General features: G+C 34.0%; 1 pseudogene across 1 annotated transcript; it reads left to right on the top strand.

Moving 5' to 3' along the window:
• Window positions 1-654: 654 nt before the first annotated feature.
• Window positions 655-10,206, top strand: LOC110808124 (putative glucose-6-phosphate 1-epimerase; annotated as a pseudogene). Its single transcript, XR_015819331.1, has 8 exons — window positions 655-812; window positions 2,188-2,262; window positions 3,270-3,326; window positions 3,415-3,575; window positions 3,833-3,973; window positions 6,972-7,074; window positions 7,188-7,287; window positions 9,985-10,206. The product of XR_015819331.1 is annotated as a putative glucose-6-phosphate 1-epimerase (transcript).
• Window positions 10,207-20,512: the final 10,306 nt, after the last annotated feature.

The following is a 20,512-nucleotide window of genomic DNA, read 5'->3' as shown; positions in this document are numbered from 1 at the left end:
ATACCCAAAGAAAACTGTTATTTTTCTTTTTTTAATTCTTCATCTTCATTTTCATTTACGTAATCGTTGAAGGGAGATAAATTTATTGTTCTTGTGGAAGAATTGAAAATAAATTAAGGGATATTCTCCTACACATATAGTTACAATTTGTATCATGTTCATTCTTTATTAAGATTAAGACAAATCTTCAATTTAATTCTTAAAATTTTTATGTTAATTTTAAATATATATATATTTTTTTGTAAAAAAAAAACTCGTTCTCAGTTTGGGATTGCAGGCCGCAACTCGCTTACATGAAAAGCATAATTGCTGGTAATTGTTGGTCAGCCGGTGGTGAATTCGTTTTCCAACCCTGTACATACATTATGAGAGCTGGTTATGTTTGCAGCAAAGTGGGGGGATGTTTTCTCTTTTTATTATAATAATTAAAATGATAATAATAATAATAAAATAAATAAATAACTTACATTAACAATTGATTTTTTCGTTAACTGAAAATTTTGGTTAAACGGAGTTAAAAATTATAGGAAATTGAATAAAAAAATATAATGACCCATTTGAATAAAATTCATTTAGTAATTTTTAAAGAAAGATTCATTTTGTATTTTAGGATATATATACACATGTATAGATATGTTATTGTTATTATATATATATATATATACTCAGCCAATTCCATCACAGATTAAAAAACAGGCATGGAGAAGAAAATTGGTAGAGTGACGCGGGAGGTCGTGCATGTGGAGCACTGTAAGGGCGTAAACGGCCTAGACAAGGTCATTTTGCGGGAGGTTCGTGGATGTTCTGCTGAGGTATTCTCTCTTTCTTTCTATCATCTTGATCTCATCTCATTTTCTACATTGTCTCTAATTTTTTTCTTCTCCCTCTTCACATCGGCTTCTGTACTGTTTTTTTATTTCTTTTCCCCTTTCAATGTGATTTACGTTACCTTTTTTCATGATCGAGAGGTGGTATGTTGTTCTTGTGATTAGTACCGGTTTCTCCATTTCTGATCATGAAATGGAATTAGGCACGGCAATTGCATTTCCTATTCGTGAATGCGAATACATTGATACCGCAATTTATTTACCAGACTCGAATTCTCGCGAAATTTGCTAATCGTTATGATCACTAGCGAACAAATTTCAGAGTACGTCTATGTTTCCCTTCTTTCCTTGATACTTGATGTTAATAAATGGCAAAAAATTTGTGATGTAATAGTAATTTTTAACGGATTAGAGGATTTACAAAATGTTTTTGCTGAATTTCTGGTTTCTGTGCTTTTCTCAATTGGTGATTGGTCTATATTTTAGGAATATGCATTATGTTCCTTGTAAATTCTTTCACGTTTCTTTCAAATATACTCATGTCTGTGGCACTGTCATCTTTCTTCATTCTTTATGTAAAGGAATCCATGCGAAAATTATTTGCTTCCTCTGTACATTCTTGACTAAGTGCTTTATGTAAAGGCCATGCATTTTATACCTGGATGTTACTGTAACTGTACTTTCTTTGAGTTGTATGAATTAAATAAAAGAAAGTGAAGAAAGGAAACTAAAGTAGATAAAAATAAAACCCGATTAATGGAAGTATTTATGTTCTTCCATTCACATCCCTTTTCTCCTTTTCCTTGCCTCTAATTTCCTCGCCGCCAAATTCCTTGCTAGCTTAACCTGCTCATTACCTTCTATAATCAACCGCCTTAGTTTCATGAAATTAAACTAGAAATCATATTGATTTTTTCAAGGCATTTCCAACGAGTGGATTCTCATAATTGTTCCCAAATCTGCATTTTGTTGCTTGTTTTAAAAAATTGCATTAATATTTTACGCATTTTTCATTATGTTGCCGTTCATTCATCTTGGTTTCATATTCGGGCTAAGCAGGACTTATAATATGTGCTTTCATTGTTCACGATGTCTATAACATATTCTGCCTTGCTCGTGGGAGCTTAGGGAGAGAGCAATCTCGAATTTATTGGTTATTTTGGACTTTAGCTGTTGGTTAAAAAAAGAGGTCTCCTTGAATCATGTGTTAATATTAGTTCCTTCCTAACGTCGAGTGTCTCTTCATTGCACATATTGAGAGATTCTCTTTTACTTAAAATGGACTTTCTCCCACATCTTTGCCAATCAAAACGTATTACAGTAGCTTTTTGGTTAGATTACTAATTTCGGTTTGAAACAGGTGTATCTGTATGGTGGTCAGGTCACTTCTTGGAAGAATGAATATGGCGAAGAGTTGCTGTTTCTTAGTAGTAAGGTACCCCAGGTTATTCTGATTATTGCAGTACTCTTGATCTGCTATTCATCATTACAAATAATTTTGTTGTACCCATTCCATGATTCATTTAACATCTTCCTATTCTATGGGTGTGGAACTGAGCTCTGAATTCTTCTAGATGATTTTTCTTTGGAAAGCTATCCCTACCAACTGTTGTGTAATAACAGTAAAGCATGCTAATCTGTTTGCTGCAAAATTTGTAGATAGATTGCTCGGTCAAACTTATATGTTTGATTGCAGTGGCCTATTTGGGCCAATGGAATCTTCTTTCCTGCAAGAATAGGTAGATAGTTGAGCTTGCTGCTTTCATCATGCTTTGGTGATGAATATAATTTTCAATGCTCACAAAAAGAGGTTTAGTGTGCGATAACCTTCAGCTCGAGGAGTTATTTTGACATGCAACTATGGTATTTAAGTCTACTGGGAACTTTCCTGTGTTCCATTCTTTGAGATTGCAAAGACTCCATAGTTTTACCTTCTTAAAACAGTCGCAGAACTTATTATAGCGCAACTGACATCATTTGCCATGTGAAATCCATATTTGGATCCAGGCCTAAAATCTTGCTCCGTGTACAAGGGTGAGGAATCATCTATAGAATGCTCCTAATAAAGGAAGCATCTACAAGACAAACCTAGTTGAATCTTCAAGAAGTACTAATTTATGAATGCCGTGGTTGCTAAGATAAAAAAAGTACTAAGAACAACCAGAGAATATTTTGTGTTTTTTTTTGGATCTATCCTCACATATGCCTTGTTTAATGCAGTAACTTTTTGTATAAAATGATTTGGATACTGTTCCCCAAATTTGATACGGACTTAACATTTGTCTATCTTCTTTCGTGATGAAATTAGCATCAAATTCTTTGTTTTTCTGTTACAGTCTGGTTCATTAATTCTTTGGTTTATACACTGATCAAACCTCGGTGCTCCCCTATGAAGGTTTATATATTCTTCCATTGTTTTTGAAGCTTATATGCTTTATGCAGGCGATTTTTAAGCCTCCAAAGCCTATCCGTGGAGGTATCCCAATCTGCTTTCCTCAAGTACGCATTCCCTACTTTCTCATGTACCTTCCTTCTGTAGTTTCCAAATTTATTTTCTGTTTTGAAGTTAAGCATTCTGGACTTGCAGTTTGGGAGTCAGGGTTCTCTTGAACGGCATGGATTTGCACGGGACAGGTTTTGGAGTGTTGATCCTGATCCCCCACCTTTTCCAACAAATAGTGCAAACAAGGCTTTCATTGACTTAATCCTTAAGCACTCTGAAGAAGATGTGAAGGTTTGGCCTCACAGGTGCATGACTCAAACTTGACGATGAATTGGATCTTTTGGAAAAGAAATTAATTATATTCCAAAGTTTCCTGCCTTTTGGTCTGGAACCAACTGAGTCAGATGGGCACCCTGCACTTTGTAATTTATTGAACCACTATCTAGTTCAAGGAAATAAAATATATTAGAATTATTCTTTAAGAATTTTAAAAGAGTGCGTCAATCACTTTTGTGCATTTGTTGTTGTTCATTTGATATTATTACATCACAACGACCTGTAGGTATGAGTTTCGCATAAGGATAACTCTGGGACCCGGAGGAGATTTGATGTTGACATCCCGTATTCGAAACACAAACACTGACGGGAAGTCATTTACGTTCACATTTTCGTACCACACCTATTTTTATGTGACTGATATCAGGTTTCATGATTTAATTTTTTGTTCTTGTTGCTTTTAATTTTTCGCTGAGTACATTATTTATTCTTGTTGCTTTTAATTTTCCCCCTTCTATGATATTTGTCATATTGCAGTGATCTTCATTTTACTTACCCGAACAGAAAGAAATCTAAAAGTTTCTTCCTCTGTGGCTCCTTTCAGTTCTTTAGTCATTCTTCTTTCCCTTGCAAATTAACTAATAAATGTAGAGGTAGGTATAAAAAAGACAAACCAATAAGTGTAGGGTTAACAAAAAAATGGCCAAGAGCCTTCTTTCTTTTATTTTCTGTTAGAAACCCCATTTTTGTGAATATCTTTGCATCATAAGTTTCTTTGTTAGTCTTCAATTTACTAATTCCTTTCTTGTCATTTATGTTGTGTGATATTTGTTCCATTCTGTTTTGCACATTTCAGACAGTTTATTTATCTCCCATCACTTCCGATTCTAAAACCACATAGCATTGAAGGATTATTGGTGCTTTTTAAAATTATTTTTGATCTTATAATCAGTATGAAGGTATCATGTTGAGGTTTGACACTCAATACCATGTTACATGTGTCAAAAATTTTTGTGTGTGAAAATGTTGCAAAGTTTGTTGCAAAAGCTTGTGCTTCATTGTCTTCATAACTAATTGACATAGATGGTTTTTGGAGTTTATTCCTACCATATCTTTTTTTTTTTTTTTTTTTGACTTTTAAGGTGATTAACTTTTTTCTTATGAGAGAAAAAGAAATAACATTAACAGGCACCAAGGAAGTGCCACCCATTTACAGGAGATCTGGAGTCAAAGACCAAAATTTTTATAAGGTTCCTCAAATGTTCTTTTTTTTCCAATAGAAAAGAAGCATTATTAAGATGAAAATGAAATAATTACTAGTGTGGAGAATAAGTTATCCTCCCTGAACCTTTCTATTAGAAGGTTTGGAAAAGCATCATACAACCATAAAACAGGCATACACTCAACGCTGTTATTGGTAAAAAATGATCACCCCAAATGTCTGTGTAGCACTGAGAGCATAAGATACTCTCCATGGGCTTTTGTCCATAGGATACCAAAAAGATCATTTTGTTCCATAAATCTTGAATTGATAAAGATCTCAAAAATTGTCCTATTCCTTTCGAGCCAAATTGATCACAGTCCTACAAGGAGAGCCTCTTGGGAAAGGGATTTTGCCAAATTCCATTCTCCAGCTCCCTGGATATTAGTTCATAAAACACTCCATCAAGGGGGGTACTGTCTCGTTTAGCCTAAACAAATCAAACAATCGCACCCACAATCTCCATGTTATCATTGCAAAAACAAATGACTCTCTCACCATTATGGCAACACATAGGACAAATATCAAGAGCTTAACTAGGCCTACGTATTTGCGACAATTCATTAGTGTTGAGCCTTTTAAGAATCACCATGCATGCAAAGACCTTCATTTTAGAAGGAACCTTAATTTTTCGAAATGCATTGGCAAAGGGGATTTTCTAACAGCCTAAGTGGCAGGGAGGTTAGGAGTTGAGACTTTAGTAGAGATGAATTTGGCCTTTCAAGGGAAATGACTCTAGAGATTTATAAATGAAAATGGTACCCTCTCGTGGAGGTGATTGAGACGAAGTTTGGAACCATAGATAGAGAGTGGTAGACCAAACTATCGACTAGACTACATGACAAAAGAAATGTGGAAAAGAATATGCATGGGTAGGAATAAGTTCTAGGACTGTATCAAGTGGAGGGTTGGCATGGAGGACAGAGTTAGTTTCTGGCATGATGTTTGGTTAAGAGGGGGATCACTCAGGGAACAGTTCTCCATATCTATGATAATTGCATGATGCAAAAATATCTCAGTACACTCTCTACTGCTACAATCAACGAGAGTAACAACCAATATATCTGGGGACTCAATGTTAGAGGTTTCTTGGTCATCTCCTTCTATAATTATTTGACTAAAAATGATGCTATAGACACTAGTTTTCCTTTTCGACAAATCTCGAAGATTAACGCTTCAACTGGAGTTGACTTAATTTTCCATCAGAAGTTGGTCATGGGTGTATCCTCATTATTGACAAGCTAATGAGGTAGGGGAAAATATTGGTGAATAAATGTTTCTTATATAAAAAAGAGGCGGAGTCCTGTAATCATATTCTCCTTTGGTGCTTGTTTGTGTATAAATTGTGGATCTTGGTTTATGGGTTATTAGGGATCAGTTGGGTGATGGCTGGTTTCGGTGAGGGAAGAGATTTGGGCTTGAAAGGGCATTAATAGAGGGAAGAAACATGTGAGTTTCATTCTCCTTTGTTATCTTTTGGGTAGTGCGGAAAGAGAGGAATAAGAGAGTTTTTGAGAGGTTGGAAGACGACTTGGATAGGGTTAGAGATAAATGATTCCAGACCCTAAGTTTTTTTTCATTACAGATCATCCTCTTTACATAATGGAGGATTTTGAGAAACTTATTGATATTTTGATTGACATGTAAATATTTTTTATAAACGGACTCGTACCTTCTTGGTGCTTCTAAGGGAACGAATCCCACCATACTTTTTATCTCAAAAAAAGAGGGAGCTGATAACAATTATGGTCTTGGGTAAGACAGGTATAAATTTGAGAAGGTTCCATAAATCCTCTCATAGGAAACATAATACCCTGTTAGCAAAAGACTTAGAGAATGAAACCAATAATCTCTAAGTCCACTGAGAAAGGAGTGCAAATGCCCTCAAACTCTCTCTTATCTATTTCTCTCCATAATGACCCACAGAATTGACGTAAGAATGAGATTAAAGAAAATTTTCCTAGATTTACAAGCTTTAACGCCTGACCATGCTCAAAGTTCTCACGCAACATACCCTGCCCCAAGTATTTAAACAAAATATTTACTGAATATAATGTAGAACGAAAGTTTTTTGTTGATAAAAGCACGAGGAGTACATTTAGATTTGCTGAAGATTGTTCATGCTGCATTCTTTAACCATTTTCTGGCTTTTGATTATGTTCAGTGAAGTGCGGGTAGAAGGGCTAGAGACATTGGATTATCTTGATAACCTGAAAGATAAAGAGCGATTTACTGAACAAGGGGATGCAATAACATTTGAGTCGGAAGTTAGTTTTTGGTTCTTCATCAGAATGCATTATTATTATTATTTTCTATCATGATGCTTATATTGCTACTTATTCTAACATCTCTCATTACTTTCATTCTTTATATTGCAAAGGTGGACAAGATATATCTCAGTACACCTACTAAAATTGCTATTTTGGATCATGAAAGGAAGAGAACCTTTGTCTTGCGGAAGGATGGTCTTCCAGATGCAGGTGAGTAATTAAAGTTTAAAGACTGTTCTAAGAATGTTTTACAACCATTTGGTAAGTACTATATATATCCTTTTTATCTAAAAAGAAGTACTGTACATATCCTTTAAAAATTTCTTTTCATCTCAAAGGGACATTTATGATCACATGTGTGGACATATATAATCACACACATAAATAGGCAGGTTTTGATTTCTGGAAGTCACTTTTTATGCCAAAAACAAAATTTATGAATATAATTATTTTTACTGAGGAGAGAAGTATTATTAGAAAGAGGAGAAAAAGTACAAAGTTGAGGCAAGGAATCCTCATAAAAATTAAAAAAAGAAAACTATTAAAGGAAATGCTGAATCCCAGTCCCTTTACAAGATAGCCAAAAAAAAGGGACATCAATGATGTAAACCTTGAGCTGTCCCCTAAAAAGTAGCAAAAAAAAAAAAAAAACCATTGCATCTTGAATCAGCAATGGATGATTATAACAATCTTTGAAAAGTCTATCAATACACTCTAACCACAAGACCTACAAACCAGCGAAGGGAGCTCTTCTCCATAACAGATCAACTTCCTCCAACCCCCCTTCCATTAGGAAAATAAGAGAGGAACATTCAAGGGAAAGGGGAGAAACCCAGCAAGAAAGAAAAGTATCAAAAAGGCCAGATCAAAGCCTCTAAGCCATCTAATAGTGTAAAGCAGGTGACTATGAGATTCAGTTGCCATGACACACAGAGGGAAAGTGTGCGATTAGGCTTGGGAATTTGCAATAGATCATTGGTGTTGAGGGTTGTCAAAAAGGTTGTCCGAATAACAACCTTAACCTAAGAGACGGAATTTTGGCCTTCTAAAATGTGGAAAGAAAGTCTCATTGTTGTAAAGGAATATGGGTGAAATGGAAAAACAGAGACTTGCAAAAATGCACACTAATAGACTCCAAGATTGAAATTGTACTATTGAGGTGTAAAGAGGTGCAAAAAGGCTCAAGGGTGTTGAGTAGAGAGATTATGTCATCGGATTCTCAACGATTAAGATTCTAAAGAAAATAACTTCCAAGAGATTTGATCATCCAACTATTTGAGAAAATGATAGATGGGAGAATGAAGACACTGAGAAAAAGCTATAAAGGTGAGGAAAACAATTAATAAGGGATATCCCTGATCTAGAGATCTTCCTAAACAAATATGGGAACCATCACTTTTAGACAAGTAAAAGGGAAGAATATGCCATAAAGTTGGTAAATGGCTTTCCAGGGCTTCTCGTTACCTTTAAACAAGGAGTCCAGGTACTCTGGCTATTGAATCCCATCCATTCTACTGCAACCCATACTTACTCTGATTACCTTGTGCCTCAAAGAATATGAATCCAAAGGGAAACACCAAAAGCAATTTTTTTGAAATAAAAAGTGTGATGTGTATTAATTACATGCACCAAGGCGGTGCAAAATCCATGTACAAAAAGAATTTTATATCTGTTAAATGGATCCACCATCTTCTTTGGAAAGGCAAATGAACCAGATGATCTCTCAAAGTCTTCCTTACTCTAGACCATTAAAAATTCATCATGATCCTCTTAAATGCCATAACCACCCCCCTTAGGGATTATAAAGAGAGAGAGAAATATAAGGGAATACTAGATAAACAAGCCTGGATAAAGTTAATTCTATCACCAAGCCAAAACAATGTGGTAAAAAGACCAAAGCCTCTTTAGTCATGTACATGAGGAACAAATCAAAGAAACTAAAGCTCTTTGTCCTGCCCTTTTCTACAATCTTGATTAAGCTTGTGGTAAAGATGTTCAACTTCCTTTAATTCACATCATGATGAACAAGTTAAAGAGATTGAAGCTCTCACTCCAACCCTTTTCAATAATATTCATCAAACTTGTGATAAAGAAGATTTTCGAAATCCTTCACTTGTGAATGGTGGAGCACCTTATTTGTATTGACCCTTGTGATTCGAAGGAGGTGGCAATCACAAGTTTTCAACTTGTACCTTTTCATAGGTCTAGAGATGGTGGCCAACCAAGGTGGCAACCACAAGTTGCGAACTTGTCCTCCTTCTCAATGTGCAAAAAGGCTAGTAATATTAGTCGGCCAACTGTTTCTAGTTACAAAGTTACTGTTGGCTTTTTCTTTTGGATAGAAAAAGAAGTATCATTATGTGGAGAAAGAATAACATCTAAATTACTATTGGCTTTTTCACCTGTATTTTCTGCCTATATGAAGAGATTGGGTTCAATGAGGATGACAATGGTTAGTGGAATAGAATTGAAACATTTCTTTTTCTAAAATTTGGTTTCTCTCTTATCTCAAAAGAAAACAAAACTGGTTTCTCTCCCTTTATGCAACCATTTTCTTTTCCTTTATTCCTCTTTTCCCTCTCCTTTCTGCCCTCACTTTTCTCTTTTATCTCTTCCCCTCTTAATCTGTTCTAGTTTTACCTTAAACTTTGCTGAAACAGTGTTGTTCATTGCTTGCTTATTTACTAGTGATTGTGAAATTGCAGAAGTTTGTCGTGCATCACTTGTTCTGTGACGCTTTTTCTAAGAAAGTGTTCTGATTTATCTTCTCTGTAATAGTTTAGTTATTCACAAAATTACCAATAAACAAATCAATGTAGAGTATACATTTTTGTTTTATGTTTTTTTTTTTTTTTTTGCAAAACCAAGAAAGAACTATAAGCATTATTAGTTACTTTATATGTGCAGTGGTGTGGAATCCATGGGATAAGAAAGCAAAAGCATTGTCTGATTTTGGAGACGATGAATTTAAGCATATGCTGTGTGTAGAGGCTGCCTGTATTGAAAAGCCAATTACCTTGAAACCTGGTGAAGAGTGGAGAGGGAGACAGGAACTTTCTGCTGTTCCTTCCAGTTATTGTAGTGGACAACTTGACCCGCAAAAAGTACTACTTATTGGCTAAAAGCTAGTCTTGTGTTGATGCAACTCCTGTACAGGTACTTAAGCATATAGATACTTGCATGCATATTGATTGCTATGCAGAGTTAAAGAAAAAGCCTTGAATGCCTTCAAGTCATGCATGGTACTTTTATAAGTCGGTTAAGGCTGACTGTGAAACCAAGCTAGTCCAGTTCTTTTTTGGTAGACTGTTTAGATCAATAACTGGTGAAAACAAATAGAACCGGCTGGTTCTTTATATAAGTCTTTGGATTAATTTGAATTGAAACTCGCCATAGTTTAAATTCTGGCCGATTCTTGCCAAGGATTTTATCCTTGGACTTGGGCTGAGAGGTGAAGTCCTCAACTGAAGAACTATAATTATTGAGCTTCATCATGTTGCTGTATGAGAGTTTGCTTTCCTCTTTCTTATCTATATTTTAGATTTCATTAGATGTGAAGGCAATGTATAATGTCTACTTCGGTTGATTTGACATAATGGCCTATTTATATGATATTCAACTCTGTTATATAATATTAGTCATTCTGTAATTAACAGTTGCGAAGGTTTTGGTATGCTGTAAACACGGTTCATAGTTTTTGAGAATAAAATTAGTATTTGCATAGAGATATACCTTCAAACTAAATATAATTTCTTAATAAACATCACAAAATAGTTTAATCCGTTATGTAATAGTCACGTGATTATCAAAGAATAAAAAATTATATGATAAGTAATTGTGTTTGAGAAAATACTCAAAAAGAGTTATATTTTTAGTTAATATGGTAAGGGGGAAAATACAAATAAGAGTGCACTAATATATAGTGTATACATGAATTTATTTTGGTTTTTTCTTCAAAAATTTTAAAAGTAAAATGGTGAAATGATTATGTTGTTATTTTCCAAAACCTTAAAAGTACTTTTGTAATCATGTCCAAACTTTACAAGAACTTCAATGTAAATTACCCTATTATTTCTAAGTTTGCTTTTATTTTCAATTGCCACTCGTATATATATATATTTAAAACGAAAATATATATATATAGTTTGGTCTTTCCTGTTTCTAATTTCATTAACTTGTGCATTTGGTGTCTTTGTTGTTCCTGCAACTCTTATGCATATAATAAACTGGTGTTAGTTACTGATACAATCGTTTGCAGGCACTATTCGGATTTTGTACTCAGGATGCTGCTGTTAGTGGATTCTGGCCAGGATTTTTTTGGAGGGCAGAGTTCAAAGGTGATGAAAAAGAAGTCTGCTTTTAATCTCTTTGTAAATTGCTTCAACTTTTACCCCACACTAATCAACAGCATCGCTCATGGTTGTCTCTATTGATTTTATTTTTCTAGAAAAAAATTGTTTTCAATATTATCGCAATATTTCTTATCGGGGAATTGGGTAATTTTCCAGTTAACTATCAATTTGAACCCGAATAGTAAGATTATCCGATGTTCCTGTTACCAATCTTCCATGCCTTACAAGAGTGTTGGTTTTCTTATTCTTCTTCTTCTTCTTCTTGGGGAAGGGTTGTAGTAAAATTTTGTAGGTTTCTCAATTTTGCTTGTGGCTTCCATTCTTAGTGGAATGAGGATTGAACTGAATAGTTAGTTGTTCCGGGAGAAAAAGGGTTATAACATAATTGATAAGTTAATTTTATGTAATGGGGCTATGGTAAATAATTCATTTTAAATTAATCTCTAACACACTGAAAACTGAACTCACAGACTTTTATGTCGGATTACAACAATTCATTTTAAATTCTTTTATGAAAATTATTTTTGACAGAATTTTTTTTTTTTAAAAAAATTACATGAAATTTTATGTGAGACTTATTTTTGTTACATTTAATAACATTTATGTATTAACTACATATAAATTTACAAATGAATTTTAGTAACTCCTTTTATTTGTTTAAAAAATAGCCTAAAGAAACCAATTACATACTTCTGATGATTTCAATTTTTTCCAATAAAAATGTGAATATAGAATAAATTTAATAGAAACTAAAGATATTCAGAGAAAAATAAAAATGGACAGTCAAGTCCGATATTGCGATTGTTTAAAATTGTAGCATCACATACATCTCGGCAATATAAAAATGTTCATTATATTAGATCCATGGATCAATAGGTATGGTGACTGATTTGATCATTGTTGTTATGGTACAAATAAAACTGGATGAAATTCGTGTTCAAGATTGGAAAGGAATTTGAATTTTGAGAGGGAGTTTTTAGCTAAAAAATTTTATAAACAATAATATAAAAAAATATATATTGCTTTTTGAGTGGAATAATAAATATAAATTTCAATTGCTATTCACCAGCTTATAAATCTGATACATTAATCACAAGCATTATTTCATTTTAACCAAATTAATTGAGAAAACTAATTCGATTAGACAAATTAGTTTAGCTAATCGGTTGTTTGTTTGGTTTTCTCCATTTTTTGGGTAGCATCATTTCATTTTAAAATTTGAACGGATGATAACTAAAATTGTATATATTTATAAGTATTTTAGTTTTCATTTCAAAATACCCATTTCAAATTAAACCTATTTTGAAACTCTTAGCTCTGGAATTTTAACCCAAACCCAGTCACTTCAAACCAGGCTAGTTCCAACCTAGTGTTTTTTTTTTTTTTTCAAAATTCAAGACCCAAAGTTGCTTTGAAACCCTAATTGATCCCAACCCAACATTTTAGTTTATACTCCACCAAAAATTTCAGTTAAAACCCAAGTCAAGTCCAATCTTCTTTTAAATTTGGGCACATACATTAAGCCCTTTAAACCCAACATTTAAGCTGCAAAAGCAACTGGACCCTCTACCCACCTCCCTTGAAATAGTTTTTGATGTGATGTAAGACGGGGAAGAGTCAAAAAAGAAAAAGACAACTAGAGTGCAAAATATCTTGCTTGGAATTAAATGTCAATGTCTCCATCATGACTATTCTATTTTTGCTTCTTTTTTTCTTCGGTTTATTTAAATCTCTTTCCTTAAAAATAATCTATATATATTAATTATTAATTTTATTTATTAACATGAAATGTTAACTTACACACTTCTACCTTTTGATGTCTATAATATTAAAAAGAATGTCTTGATTAAATCTATATGATGATTATGCTCTTTTTACCAAAATCTATATGTACACAACTTCAAATTTTATATGATGACTATGTTCCTACTACTAAAATCTATATCTACACAACTTGAAAAGACTTATTGTAGGTTTTTGATGGGGTAAACATGAAGGAGAGAAATCACTAGACTCGATGGATGATACTTTGTTCCTCCAAATTTCAGTAAAAACTGAGTTTTAAAGACTTTATGTGTTTTAATAAGGTAGAACTTGTAAAATAGGTTTGGAGGCTCCTAACTAATAGAATTCTCTCTTATTCAGACTTTTTAAAGCATAGTACTTTTGTAATAGGGATTTTCTTAATGCTTTCGCTGGAACTCGACCGAGTCACACATGGTGTAATATTCTAACTAAGAGACAATTACTCATGGAGGGGTTGAAATGGTGAATGAGAAATGATAATATGATGGGTTTGGGAAGATAAGTGGTTCCTATACCACCCTGGTGATAGAGTGTTATCTCCGCAGCCTGCTATAACCCTTACTATATGGTCTTTAATTTACGTCTCCTAGAGCTACCTATATAAAATACTTATATGGTGTAATGACTTCTTTTCACCACATGAAGCACATGCAATTACTAGTATTCCTTTAAATTAGACATTGCTGTCTGATAAGTCAAAATTGACACATAAGAAAAATGGTGTATATTTTGTCTACTTTGGGTATATAGTAGCCTAGAAACAATGAAACTCATCTTCCTTACATTAGACTACTCTTAATGAGATAGTAAATTAAAAAATGTTATAGACTACTAATGTGTGACCTAGGGCAAAGAACTTGGTTTAGAGAATGGTGAAAGATCTCTCACTGGTACAAAATAAATTATTTTATAGGGCTTTGAGGATTGACACCAAGTGCCCTTTGTGTGGGGAGCACTAAAGAGAATGCAGATTGCTTATTTAAACCAGGTGGCAATGTAACAAACATATTGAAAATGAGTTCGCTACGCATGCAATACATAAGATATGGGATAGTACAAATGGATCAAATCTATTATGCTAAAGTTCTTTTATGGCTTTTTGACACGGTACCTATATCTTTTGACATATTTGGTGGAGCTGCAATCAATGTGCCCACCGTAAAAAATGGGTCTCATTGAATATGATCACTAAAAATTGCATTATTTTGTTAACAAGTTACATCAACAATACTATTTGCTTATAGCTAAGAAATGGTGGACATGTTGACTATAAGGCAACTCCAAGATGGTTTTGCCTACCCCAAGAATATATGAGCTAAATTGGAATGCCATTATGGGTACTGATGGGTGGACAGAGTTAGGAATTGTTTGTAGACACTGTAATTGGGAAGTTATGTTTATTGGAATGAGAAGACTTATATCTCCACATTCTATTAATAATGCTAAAGCACACGAGATGGTTTATAGTCTGTAGCTTACGAGAAGCTTAGGAATTACAAGTATTTAACTTGAGAACGACTTACAACCTGTTGTTGACTTATTAAAAAGCATATACTCTATCAAATTCTGATCTTGGTTTACTTCTAGATGCTTAACTTTTTCTTGTAATGATCTTTCTATTGTTTGCCTCTTGGATTTTAAAGGATTGTAACATCATGGACCATGAACTTGCTTGAGGGCTCTTTATTAAGGGAAATTACCTTATTCATGAGCCTCATACGTTTGTGGTTTTTTTAGCTTTAGCATGATTTTCCTATCTTGCTTAGTTGAGTGAACTCTCACTTTCTTTCTTAAAACAAAGGATGCAAAATAAGAATTTTATTAATTAGTCTAATATGTTCCCATCTCATATTATTCTGACTCAGATTTTTTGTTTTAAGACCAACATAATTTTAAGGGATTCTGCTCTCAATAGCATCAATTGCAACTTCATTTTTATTTTCAAAATTAGAAAAAAATTAAAAATTAAAAATTTAGTTTTTTACAGAGTTGTTTGTGTTGAAATCTAATTCAAAATTCTTGAAGTAAGACTTATTCTCTGATATTATTCTCTCTAGATTTTAAGAGACTATGTGGGATTTTATTTAATTTCAAATTAGTGCCAACAAATTTTTATTAATATTTTGTCTTTATCTATTTCTAGTTGTAAGCTTATAAATAAACACCTTTAGTTCTGACAAAGGCAAACAATTTTTAAAATACCATCTTTGTTTTCTACCGAGTGTTCTTCATTTTTTTGCTTAATTTTTTTCTCATATATCATTTTATTTTCCATACTTTTTTCTAAAATTTCTAATATCAAAGCCATGCCACAAATGGCAGTGCACTTTGATGGAAGGATTTGAACTCAAATCTAGTGTGATGGAAGGATTTGAAATGATTAACTTGTTTTAATGACATTAGTTTTGGGAGACAAGGAGCATATGGAGTGTTTATTTCTCACAAAAATATGCAATTGACATTTTAAAAAAATTTAGCATGTTTAGCTGTAAGATTGTAGCTACACCTATGAATGTGAATGAAAAGTTACAATTTGAACATAACATTGAAAAGGCTAATGTAAGAAATTTCATAAGTTTTGTTGGAGATTTGATTTATTTGGCTCATACTAAGTTAGATATTTAATTTTCTATCCTAGTATCAAGTTAATAAATAGTCCTACAAAGTACCACTTTAGAGCTACAAAAATGATCTTGTATCATTATGAAATCTAGTATACTCATGTTTCTGAATTTAAGTTATTTGATTTTACTAAGAGTGATTGGGCAAGTTTCTTGGATAATCGAAAAAGTGCTTCTAGAAGTTTCTCAGTCTTAGGCCAAGAGCTATTACAACAACTTTGTTTTTTTTAAAGGCAGAATATTTTATTACCACTTCTTGAGCATGCCAAACTATATGGTTGAGAAGACCCCTCGCTAATCTTCATCAAGAGCAAAAAGAGGCAACAAAAATTGTTGGAACCATAGAGTGTCATTGGAATGACCAAAAATTAAATTTGCCATTGAAGGAAGAAACACATTAACTTTTATTTTGGAATTGGTTGTAAAATATGCTATTGTTTTGAAGTTTTATAATATGGACGAATAAATGAAAAATATATTCACAAAAGTTCTTCTGTGCTAGAAAGATGTTTTTTATAAGACACAACTCGGTGTATGCAATTTTGAATCAAGAGGCGATATTAAGATTAATTTAAAATTATTGAAATGAGATTTGTTCTTTCATGTTATCCTATCTAAATTTTGTGGAATTTTATTTAATTTTAAATTAGTATAAACAAATTCAATTACTTAAAATATTTAGTTTTTTTATTGTCCTCTACTTGTAGTTGTAAGTCTATAAATAAACACTTTTAGTTGTGACAAAGGCAAATCATTTTCAGATTATCAATATGTAGTGGCCCAGAACTTAAAAGGAAATAAATTATAAATTGAATGCGGAAGCGAAATAATAGAATTAGAGTTTACATTCCTTACACAATAATTTAAAATATCCAATAGGGCTACGGGAATGACCATTCTAAAAGAACAAGCGAAAAATCAAAGAAATAAATAAAAAGTAAACAATTATGTATCCTACGACGACCTTCACTAGTATTTGAAGGGAGTCTGAGTGGTAAACTATTCACAACTCTCTTATTGATTGGAATCTAGATCTTGGTCCTTTTGATATGAAATGGTTACTGAAAGAGTGAGCTACACTAGCCTAGTAAGAATATCACACTATTCACCAATACAGAAATAAAGGTTGGTAAAAATCATAAAAACAACCAATTGAGTTCTTAAATTAAGTAAATTCATTTATCATAAATAAAATTATTTATTACATACTTACCGTAACGAGATTTTCAAAACCGACCTATAGAGGCAATAACACAAACAATATCATAATATAATATTCAATTAGCCAGAACAACAACTTTTCCTTTTTATTTGCTTACTGGTATCCCTGGGGGTCTATAAGGATATTCCACTACGTGTGAACTTATATAAAAACTTGTCAACTAACCTGGCGTCCCCATATATTTTCCGGTATGAGCACCAAAAGTACTATCCCTCAATGCCCCGTCCGGTATGAGGGTGAATCGAGCCGTCCCTATACCCCGCCCGGTATGAGCACTAAAAATACAATCCCTCAATACCCTGTAAGGTACGAGAGTGAATCAAGTCGTCCCCATACCCCGTTTGGTATGAACGCCAAAATATCATTCCTCGATACCCTGTCCGGTATGAGGTAATGTTCACGGTAGGATTCCCTATGTACCCGATCCATCTACCATCTCTCAGGATATCTAGTAAGATAACTATTCACTCATTCACTTAACCAATCAATTTTTCTTTTATATTTTAATTTTTAGTTTCACAATTTAACCGTAAATTACGCAAGACAAGCAAGACATGTATGAAGAAAACAGAATTGAATCATCCTTACCAATTCTAATATATTATTATACATTTAAAACTATAAAATCAAACAATCAGTTAAAACAGAACAAAAAGTAATAAATAACCGATTCTTGCTCTATTAGTAACATGTAATTAATTCTTGAAGTATTTTAAATTACATAAAATACTGTATTATTTATAATCAGACTTCAAATCCATAACAAAGAATAAAGTGAGAGATTCTTACCCGAATCGGTGTCTGAAATATAAAACTTCTGCTGCGCTTACAGGCGGTCTCTAAGTTTCTTAAATTTTTCTGCTGAGATTGAAATACGCTCTACGTACTTAAAAATACTCCAAAAATTCAAAATCGGTGTTAAAACCTTTCTTCGACCAATTTTGGAATTCTGGCACGGCGGCACCACCATGCTCCAGCGACGGCACCACCCTCTGCGGTAGCGATTTGCCTCAGCCTGACCATTTTCGGCTGGTTCTTACTGGTTTCAGCCAGTTTTATACCCATCCCTGTGAGAAAATACGTTATGGGGCATCAGTTGACCGAAAAAACTCAAAAAATAGAAACCAACCGGCAGTGAAATTTTTCAGTGCGATGGCACTGCCGGCTCAGCATCGCGGCTGGATATTTTCTGTTAGTCAACTTGTAGAAAACAGAATGGTGATCACAATGGTAGAAAAATTGTGCAAAACGAGAATTGGAAAGGGGCTCATCAGAGGAGGTTTCGACTTTTGCCCATGGCGGCACCGCCGAGCTTTGCCCGCACTTTTCAATTCATCCGCTGTTCCTTTTACTCTGATTTAGCCATAGAGTGTTCAGAATCAAATTCCGAACAGATAGGAGAATTTTTACCTTTTTGGGTGGTCGGAGGTGGCTCCGGCGCAGTGACGGGCTGCTAGGGGTTAGGTTCAGTGTGATGTGAGATATTTATAGACGTGTCGTATCAATCTGGACCATTCATCGCGTTTGATCTCAACCGTCCGATCGTGTTTAAAGAGGAAATAAATATGAACCGTTCATCGCGATTTGATCTTGACCGTATGATGGTGTTTAAAGAAGGAATGAATCTGAACCATTAATCACGTTTAATCACGATCATTCGATCACATCTGAGGGGGAACGGATCCAGACTGTCCGTACATCAGGAATGCTTTAAGACTGTCCGATCGCGGGGTACGTGGATTGCTAGTGTGGCCTCCCGCGTGGCATTGAGTTAGCATTTCTTGTCACACAGCATGTTCCAGTTCGTCAAGATTGCTGACAGGGCAATCCTACGTGGTACAATTTTTTAAAATTGATTTATGACCTCCAGTTTCTAATTTTTCTTTTAAAAACATATTTCGAACCCTTAAATTGTGTTATGACCATCAGTTTCTAATTTTTTCTTTAAAAACACCTTTCAAACCCAAATTTTCACTTATTTTTTCAAAAATTATTTTCAATTTCGTTCTCAACCTTTTTTTTTCCATAATTCACATTCAATTAAATTTCATTAATTTTAAATTTTGATTTTTATACATTTTTTGAATGTAAAAATTAATCCCAAGCCAAATTCTGAGCCTAGATATTACAACTCTCCCTTTTTTAAAAGAAATTTGGTCCCTTAAATTTGTCTCCCTCATACTTAATCAAACAGTTGGGGATACTGGATTCTAAAGTCTAATTCTAGCTCTCTTGTGGCCTCTCTCTGTGTGTGATTATGCCATAGGACCTTAACGAAGAGAATTTTTCAGTTGCGGAGTACTCTACTCTTTCGGCCTATAATGACCACTGGTACCTGCTCATAGAACAGATCATCCTAGAGTAAAAGGGGCTCATGGGCTAAGATGTGAGAGGGTTCCGAATTATACTTACGTAGTATGGGCACATGGAACACATTATAGACTATGGATAGTTCTAAAGGTAGTGTCAGTCTGTAGGCAGCGGTACTAATTCTGTCTAATATCTCAAATGGCCCACTAAATCAAGGATTTAGTTTTTTCCTCTTGCCAAACCTACTAATCACCTTGAGAGAAGTGACCTTGAGGAACACTCGATCACATTTCTCAAATTCTAAATCCCTCCTCTCGGGTGTCCGCATAATTTTTCTGCCTACTCTGAGTCGTCTGGATATTCTTCCTGATCTCCATAAGATCTGGGTCGAATAATTTTCTATCACCTACCTCTTCCCAACAGATCGTCGATCTGCATGGGCGGCCATATAACGTCTTGTACAGAGCCATGCCAATACTTATTTGGTAGTTGTTATTGTAAGTGAACTCTATTAAAGGCAAATGATCATCCCAATGGCCCCTGAAATCAATAACACAAGCTCGGAGCATATCCTCTAATGTGCGGATCATTCTTTCTGATTGTCCATCGGTCTGAGGGTAGAATGCGGTACTGAGAGATAATTTCGTTTTCATGGCTTGCTGAAAACTAGAACAGAATCAAGAAGTGAACCTAAGGTCTCTGTCGGATACTACTGCCACCGATACTCCATACACCTGACTATCTCTCGAATATACATTCTTGTTATCTTATCCAAGTGGTCGGTCATCTTGATGGCCAAGAAGTGAGAAGACTTAGTGAGCCGGTCAATAATTACCCAAATGACATCATATCCCGAGAGTGCCATAGACAATCGTGTCACAAAATCTATTGTGATGTGTTTTTACTTTCACTACGGAATCGGTAATGGTTAAAGTAGGCCGCCTAAATGCTGATGCTCTGTGTTGACCTGCTAACACACTAGACACTTAGAAATAAAATCGATTATCTCTCTTTTCATTCCGTTCTACCAAAACTGAAATTGCATACTTTGATATATTTTAGTATTTCCGTGATGCATGGTAAACTTTGAGCTATGAGCCTCTGTTATAATGTCATTTCTCAAC

The sequence above is a fragment of the Carica papaya genome, chromosome 5 (assembly GCF_054855325.1).
Source record: "Carica papaya isolate Zhongbai chromosome 5, ASM5485532v1, whole genome shotgun sequence".
Lineage (NCBI taxonomy): Eukaryota > Viridiplantae > Streptophyta > Magnoliopsida > Brassicales > Caricaceae > Carica > Carica papaya.
The sequence above is the reverse complement of the archived record's forward strand: the minus strand, read 5'-3'. Positions and strand labels throughout refer to the sequence as shown.